The sequence below is a fragment of the Thalassophryne amazonica genome, chromosome 21 (assembly GCF_902500255.1).
Source record: "Thalassophryne amazonica chromosome 21, fThaAma1.1, whole genome shotgun sequence".
NCBI classification, from domain to species: Eukaryota; Metazoa; Chordata; class Actinopteri; order Batrachoidiformes; family Batrachoididae; genus Thalassophryne; species Thalassophryne amazonica.
Genome location: NC_047123.1, coordinates 34,435,927 through 34,444,572, shown reverse-complemented (window position 1 = coordinate 34,444,572; position 8,646 = coordinate 34,435,927).

The following is an 8,646-nucleotide window of genomic DNA, read 5'->3' as shown; positions in this document are numbered from 1 at the left end:
CAAATAAATGCATAAAGTGAAGTTTAAAAGAAAAAATCTACCTGCAATTTTTTAAAAGGTTTTTCATCTCACTGAGCACATCTTTATGTGAAAAAAAAATTAAAATATACATAAACAAATAGATTGCTTAATATTCACCCCTTTATTATAACTATTATTACTGTTACATTATTATTATTATTATTATTATTATTAATTACAGCCAGTTGGCTTTGTTTGGTAAAAGAATTTCAATGAATTGTATCTTAAATTCCCAATTCTGTGTGATTTAATTTTTGACAAGTCTGGATTGGATTGTGTAAATCTACTTGAATATGTAAGAAATGCTATTTTGCTATATATATATATATATATATATATATATATACACACACACAACCTTTTGACAACACTGTTAATGAATTAATGAAAGTGAACAACATAAGTGAGATGTTGACAGAGCAGATATTGGTGATTTTGTCACAAAACAATTAAAACAGATGTTTCAGAGATTAATTTACATATGTATTTTTTAATCCAAGCCACCCACAGGCACAGTGTAAATTATGGAAAATAAAACATGCCAGTAAATGTTTGTGTTTCTACTTTATTTATGAAAATGGGACAGCGTTTAAGATTTATGCAATTATGAAGTTAGTCTGTGTGAAACAAAGATCAAGAAAACTGGAATCAATGTAACAACTAAAGCCAGTCTATAAATCATGGCATTAGCAGGATATAGTGTTTGACTGTTATGTGCAAAGCAGATGTCAGTGTTTTTACTGTGGAAGGGGATGGTGAAACTCAACCTGGTAGCTGCACCAAACTGAAACATAATTTGGTAAAGATTCACAAAACATTTGTTGCTCTGGTTTGTCATTTTATGGTCAGTTTCTAATATGAACACGTGGGGTTGTTTTGTTTGTTATGGTAGCAATCAATCCAGTTTTTCCCCAGCATCTGTATGTCAACATTATGTTTTAAAAAATGGAGTAGCATTCTGTGGAAACAACCACTTTGACTTTGAGGATAGTGGCTTTTGGGATAGAACTCAAAATAAATAAATTTAAAAATCTCTACTTATTAAACCTAATATTCATTAAAACTAAGCCAAGATGAGTTGATTACATACATACATTACATGCATATTAATATGCAATAATGCCATGATGTCTTTGGCACATGTACGCACTCAGAGTACACGTCTAACAGTGCACTGAACCAACAAAACTCAATTTGCAGAAGTAGATCTTCATCTCCAGAGCACGTGTGACAGGAGACACAAGATGTGCTTCCATTTTGAGCAATTTTCTCCAAATTACAGGGTAGAATCATGAATGTCTGCTGTTTGAACGGTTTCTCTGCTTTGGAACGTGACTGTTGTTTTTCTCGGGCAATGGCGATATTTTTCCCTTGTCTTATGGAAACAAGTGCCTTTTACAGTCAGCAGTGATAACTTTGCCTTAAACTAAATACAGCTAAGCTGGAGATAGTGTGATATTAAGTCATTAGGAGTTACAGAACGCCAATGCCATCATAACATCTGGGAACATTTCAACCGCTCACTGACTTTTTGGCAAGCAAACAGAAGAACAAGGAGACTTTCAAGGAAAGGACTACTGAAATTATTTTAAAAGTCATCACGGGTTCAGTGGAAAACATACAACATTCCTGACTGTTTATCTCCAAAATGCATTCCTGGATGTGTTTTAAAAATTAGCTGGAAAACCTCAGAACTGTAGATTTCTCTTAGTGTTGAAAAAAATCGAAAGTGGCATCTGCTCACTGAGTTCCAGACCTGACTCACACTCGGTTCCTCACAGGCTGAATGGGACATCGTTTTCAGCTCGGTGTTTTCCACAGCTTCTGGTTCATTTCCTCCAGTTAAACAACAGTTCAGTGTGAACTCTTCAAAAGCTTGTGCTCTATAACTCACAGGGCACAATGTCACAGCTGATAAAAATCAGCAGTTACTGCACACGCACAGAGGCTTATTCTGCTGAAAATACACCTGCAGGATTTGGGAGTTTCACGCAATTTTCATCAGGATTATCTCTCAGCGTTTCATCATCATGAAAAACTGCAATCATCCAGGCTGTGCTGAAAAATCTGAACATTTTCTTCAGTGTGACAGCGAAATGAAAAGCCAGCCTGCATGTACAGGGTCGAACAAGACAGCCGAGACCTGGGCGAGATTTATTTGGACATTCTTCTTCCAGCTGGTTCTCAGGCCGGCCTGATTATTCCTCGCCACACACCTCAAATAAACCAAATACACTCGTCTGCGAGCTGTTTGGCAAATAAGCTTAGCAGGACCCAGGATGCACCTCGCAAACACCAGATTAAATTTCTGAACTCATATACAGTGAGAAAAGAACCACAACTGAACTCTGCCAGCACTTTATAACAGTGCATTAATTAACATTAGATACTGCAGTAATAAGCATTAATTAACAGTGGATTAAGCTAGTAAACATTTATTAATGCATTCATGGTAACTAAATAATAAATTAATGATTTATAAAAACACAACACCATTAATAAATTATTACTAAACAGTTAACTATTAATTGTTAGTTACTGCTTCATTCACAAACATGAACACCATTAATAAATGATTATTAGCCAGTTTATGGCCAGATTTTGTTTTTATAAGTGGAAAAAGTTGCATTAGTACCTTTTGAGATTTTTATTGTGAGTAGAAAATGACAGTGATACACTTCAGCAACAATTGTTGCCAGTGGGGCAAAGAGGTTAAGGCTAACTATTAACTGTTAGTTAATGCTTCATTCACAAACATGACCATTAATAAATGATTATTAAAGTTAATTATTAATTGTTAAAGCTGCATTGACAAACATGAATACCTTTAATGACTTAAACAGTTAACTACTGTTAATGCTTCATTCACAAACATGACCATTAATAAACAATTATTAAAGTTAATTATTAATTGTTAAAGCTGCATTGACAAACATGAATACCTTTAATGACTATTAAACAGTTAACTATTGTTAATGCTTCATTCACAAACATGACCATTAATAAATGATTATTAAAGTTAATTAATTGTTAAAACTGCATTGACAAACATGAATACCTTTAATGACTATTAAACAGTTAGCTATTGTTAATGCTTCATTCACAAACATGACCATTAATAAAAAATTATTAAAGTTAATTATTAATTGTTAAAGCTGCATTGACAAACATGAATACCTTTAATAAATGACTATTAAACAGTTAACTATTGTTAATGTTTCATTCACAAATACCACTGATAAATTATTACTTACCTATTAACTGTTAGTTAATGCTTCATTCACAAACATGAACATTAATAAATGATTATTATTCATTCATTATCAGTTAATCCTCATTGCTTCATTAATTAACATCAACACTAACAAATGATTACTAAACAGTTAGCACTTAATTCATTGTTGGTTAATGCTTATTACTTCGTTAACATAAACACCAGTAATAAATGATTACTAAACAGCACTTAATTCATTGTGAATTAATACTTAATTCATTAACTAACATAAATACTGTGAATAAATAATTAGCAAACACAGCTGACTCTTAATTAATGCTTATTACTGCATTAACTAATGGTAATTAGTGCACTACTATTGTAAAGTGATTTTTCAGTACAGCCTCAGTTGCTCAGTGGAGACTGAACTTAAATCCCCACATTTACGTCGTCATCACTTACGTGACTCCACGGGCCACCGGGCTTGGACAAACCTCTTGAATGATCAAGTCTCACTCTGAGAAAACTCGAGAGACTACAAGACTGAAACATGGAGCTGCAGTCAGTAAAAACGCTGGTCGCCCTTTTAGCACCTCTACTCATCGAAACCACAAGTAAGTTTCCCTATTTCACTCCAAAGTAAAATTACTTCAGGTGCTACATCTAACCAGTAGAATGGGAAGCACACGGTGTACGCTACTTTACCAACAACAGTTGGATATTTATAGACGATTAGAAATGCGAGTGACATCACCAAAGATCTGCTATAATCATGAAGAACATTTTGACCTACAGCATCAAAAAGTCAACATGGCTAACAATACGTTCTCTATCTTTTTTGTTGTAGATGTAATGCTCTTTCTTTTGGGTTTCCTCCCTTGTTTGCGGTCAAACATTTGCCTCCACCTGAGCGCCGGCTTTCAAAAAAAGCAAATTTGCAAGTTGTGTTTGTTCAGAATGCTTCTAATCTGGACTGGTTTACTTATGATCGAGCTACTTCTTTTTGTTTGAGTACCCACGAAAAAAAAAACCCTAAAACACACGACCTCTGTTCAAGAAGATCACTGCCCATCATGCTGGAAGGGATCAGTTGTTGAGACATTTGGGATTTTGTTTGGTGGGAGATATAGCAAGTTTTAAAGGTTAAAGTCAAATATGAGGAAAAAAATATCTGCAACAAAAGCCACTGTTGGTGACACCAACCCAAAAATATGAAGTAGCTTCAATCCCCCAAATACATGTTTGGCCTTTGAAAAATTACAAAATTTTAATTTGGAGCAGCAGCGTTGCCTGTATTTAACAGATAACCCAAATGTAGTGATGAAAATGTCCTCTACTAGTTATTTTGATTTAAACTGCTTGATTTTTTTTTGTTGAGAAATTCAAAGATTGTGCAGACATAAAAACCGTGTGACTGTTCCACAACAGCCTGAAAGTCATTTTGCGGTGCAGCTGATTGCCAGCGAGCATCAGTTAGCTGCTGGATGGAGTCTATGACATCTCCAGGGCCTCGTTATGGGACTGATTTTCCAGCAGTGGACTCTTATGTCTGAGTGGCTGTGAGCAGCAAAAGAGCCCACTTCATCAGACGCAGCCAGGGACAGAATCCTGCTCCGTCAGGTCTCAATAAGTCTTTGAGAAGCGCGATACATCGTGGAAGCGACGGCGTGCCTTAAACCTGCTCACAATCAAGAGTAAAAACAAAAAATCTCCCTGTAGCCTCCGATTTCCTTAAATCTCAAACTGCGCCAAACCTTAATCTGGTTATTACCCATAACAGCGCCCGTCGTGTCAGTTTGGGTCGGAATTCCACAAAAAGCACGGGAACGCCGTGAACATTTCAGAGGGTCTGGGAAATTCTTACCCTCTGAAATGTTCATGTTACAACAAATAAGCAGCAGTGCATTAAAATGAACTTGGGGGAGGGGGGAAGGACAAATTTTAAATTTTCAAGTGACAGCAAAATATTTCCTCGGCTAAGTGTACTTAGGGTAGCGTTCAGATGTCAAATGAAAATAATTACTTGACAGTAAATGAATAAGCACAAACCTAAGCAGTGAAACTCCAAATTCATTTAAAACACAACTGGCAAACAACAAGGTGAAAATATGGCATTACCACAGCATACTTCTTGAAAACGTTTGTGGTACTACGACGTAAGATATGAATATCCGATACACCCAACAAATCCACTACAAGAAAATTAGTCAACTACAACCCCTGGCAAAAATTATGGAATCACCGGCCTCAGAGGATGTTCATTCAGTTGTTTAATTTTGTAGAAAAAAAGCAGATCACAGACATGACACAAAACTAAAGTCATTTCAAATGGCAACTTTCTGGCTTTAAGAAACACTATAAGAAATCAAGAAAAAAAGATTGTGGCAGTCAGTAATGGTTACTTTTTTAGACCAAGCAGAGAAAAAAAATATGGAATCACTCAATTCTGAGGAAAAAATTATGGAATCACCCTGTAAATTTTCATCCCCCAAATTAACACCTGCATCAAATCAGATCTGCTCATTGACATTGACCCTATGCCATGACATTGACCCTATGTGTCTTTTTGCAAGGAATGTTTTTGCAGTTTTTGCTCTATGGCAAGATGCATTATCATCTTGAAAAATTATTTCATCATCCCCAAACATCCTTTCAATTGTCCAAAATATCAACATAAACTTGTGCATTTATTGATGATGTAATGACAGCCATCTCCCCAGTGCCTTTACCTGACATGCAGCCCCATATCATCAATGACTGTGGAAATTTACATGTTCTCTTCAGGCAGTCATCTTTTTAAATCTCATTGGAAAGGCACCAAACAAAAGTTCCAGCATCATCACCTTGCCCAATGCAGATTCGAGATTCATCACTGAATATGACTTTCATCCAGTCATCCACAGTCCACAATTGCTTTTCCTTATCCCATTGTAACCTTGTTTTTTTTTCTGTTTAGGTGTTAATGATGCCTTTCGTTTAGCTTTTCTGTATGTAAATCCCATTTCCTTTAGGTGGTTTCTTACAGTTTGGTCACAGACGTTGACTCCAGTTTCCTCCCATTCGTTCCTCATTTGTTTTGTTGTACATTTTTCGATTTTTGAGACATATTGCTTTAAGTTTTCTGTCTTGACGCTTTGATGTCTTCCTTGGTCTACCAGTATGTTTGCCTTTAACAACCTTCCCATGTTTTTTGTATTTGGTCCAGAGTTTAGACACAGCTGACTGTGAACAACCAACATCTTTTGCAACATTGCGTGATGATTTACTCTCTTAAAAGTTTCATAATCCTCTCCTTTGTTTCAATTGACATCTCTCGTGTTGGAGCCATGATTCATGTCAGTCCACTTGGTGCAACAGCTCTCCAAGGTGTGTTCACTCCTTTGTAGATGCAGACTAATGAGCAGATCTGATATGATGCAGGTGTTAGTTTTGGGGATGAAAATTTACAGGGTGATTCCATAATTTTTTCCTCAGAATTGAGTGATTCCATATTTTTTTCCTCTGCTTGGTCTAAAAAAGTAACCGTTACTGACTGCCACAATCTTTTTTTCTTGATTTCTTATAGTGTTTCTTAAAGCCAGAAAGTTGCCATTTGAAATGACTTTAGTTTTGTGTCATGTCTGTGATCTGCTTTTTTTCTACAAAATTAAACAACTGAATGAACATCCTCCGAGGCCGGTGATTCCATAATTTTTGCCAGGGGTTGTATTCAGGTGAGCTTTTGCTTCTGTCTACAGCCTTTCGGCCGCACAAAACTGTGAAAGAGTTTTTTGAGTTTTTTGTTTTAAGAGATTTTTTATTAAGTATGTGTGTGTGTGCCCAATAAACTCATTCATTCATAAGCGAGTCTTAATGGACGATTATGACTTGTTCATCCAACCAGAACCCAAAATAAATAAATTTAAATATTCTTTAATGACATTATGACACGAAAAAAAATTTTATATATATATATATATATATATATATATATATATATAAATAAAAATGTATGAATTCACCAGTTTTGTTCATATTTTATTGTCATTCAAAACTGAATTTTCAAATAAATTAATGCATTAAGATGCCTGACTGGCGCTGAAGGATGTGATGGGTTCTTACAAGTCCATTTGGTTTTTTATAACATTATTTGCACATTTCACTACCTGATACAGAATTAATTAATGTTCTTCTTGGTATTCATATGGTTTCCAAAGAAAAATTCCACACTGTGGCGCAAATTACAACTAAAACCCACACGGCAGCCAAAAAACAAACTTTATTTCAAATTGATGTAACAGGGGCACTAAAAACATACCGCACACTGACACAGGCAGACACACACACGCAGATACACCCAAACACACAGGCCCCAAGTTAAAGTCACTTCCATAGAAAATATTGTAATTTAAACTCATGGATGAAATTAAAATGGACAAAAAGATCGTGAACGCAGCACGATGCCACGTGCAGCCAACCCCCACCAAAAAAAGGAACACTTAAACTTGAATATAAGAGCACAGTTTGGTGCGGCTTCTCAAACTTTCAAAAATAGAAGCTTTTCATGAACCTTCTAGAATAAATAGAAAAAAGACGCCACTCTGCACCCCGCACCCCCCCAGGCCCGCTCACACCCACCCACCCAACATTAAAATCTCATTTTAACTGTGACATCTGAATCTACGCAGTGTGCAAGAGAGAGTAGGCTAACAAATTTCCACAGAGAAGCGTTGCTAACGACACACAGTCACACACACACACACACGTACGTGCACGCCTATATCCGTCTCTCTCTCACAGACCCGGACACACTGTGACTCGTTTCACGACACAACAGTAAACCGACAGTGCAAATTTTCAGACGGCTGCAGAGAACTAAATTAAGAACAAGAAGACATGACGTCGGGACACTTTCTTTTTTTTTTGGGGACATTTTGTGTAATTCTTAATGAGTTGTTGTTGTCTTTTTTTTTCCCATTAAGATGAAACCAGTCGGGTACTCACAATAAAATGTTGTTTTTTTTTTTTTTTTATAAAAATTAACACATGACCATACAAAAGTTTGGAAACACCTCAATTGAGCGATTTCTTGACACTTATTAACCACACAATAATCACATATACATATATACATATATATATATATATACATATATATATATATATAAAGAAAGAAAAACTTCGTAACTTTAACAGACAAATGTCAACAAATTGTTCCATTTGATTCAGACTTTCCAAACTTTTAAAGAGTCATGTAATTTATCAACCGTGTTTGCGATCTTTGCTTTCTTCATCGTTACCCTTCATCAAACATTTTAAAATATTTTAAAACAAGACCATGCCAAGAAACTACATAAAACACTCCAGAACAGCTTTCACGAATGGAGACGGAATTATCCAAAAACAAAAGCAGAAGCCAAAAGGCAGTTTCT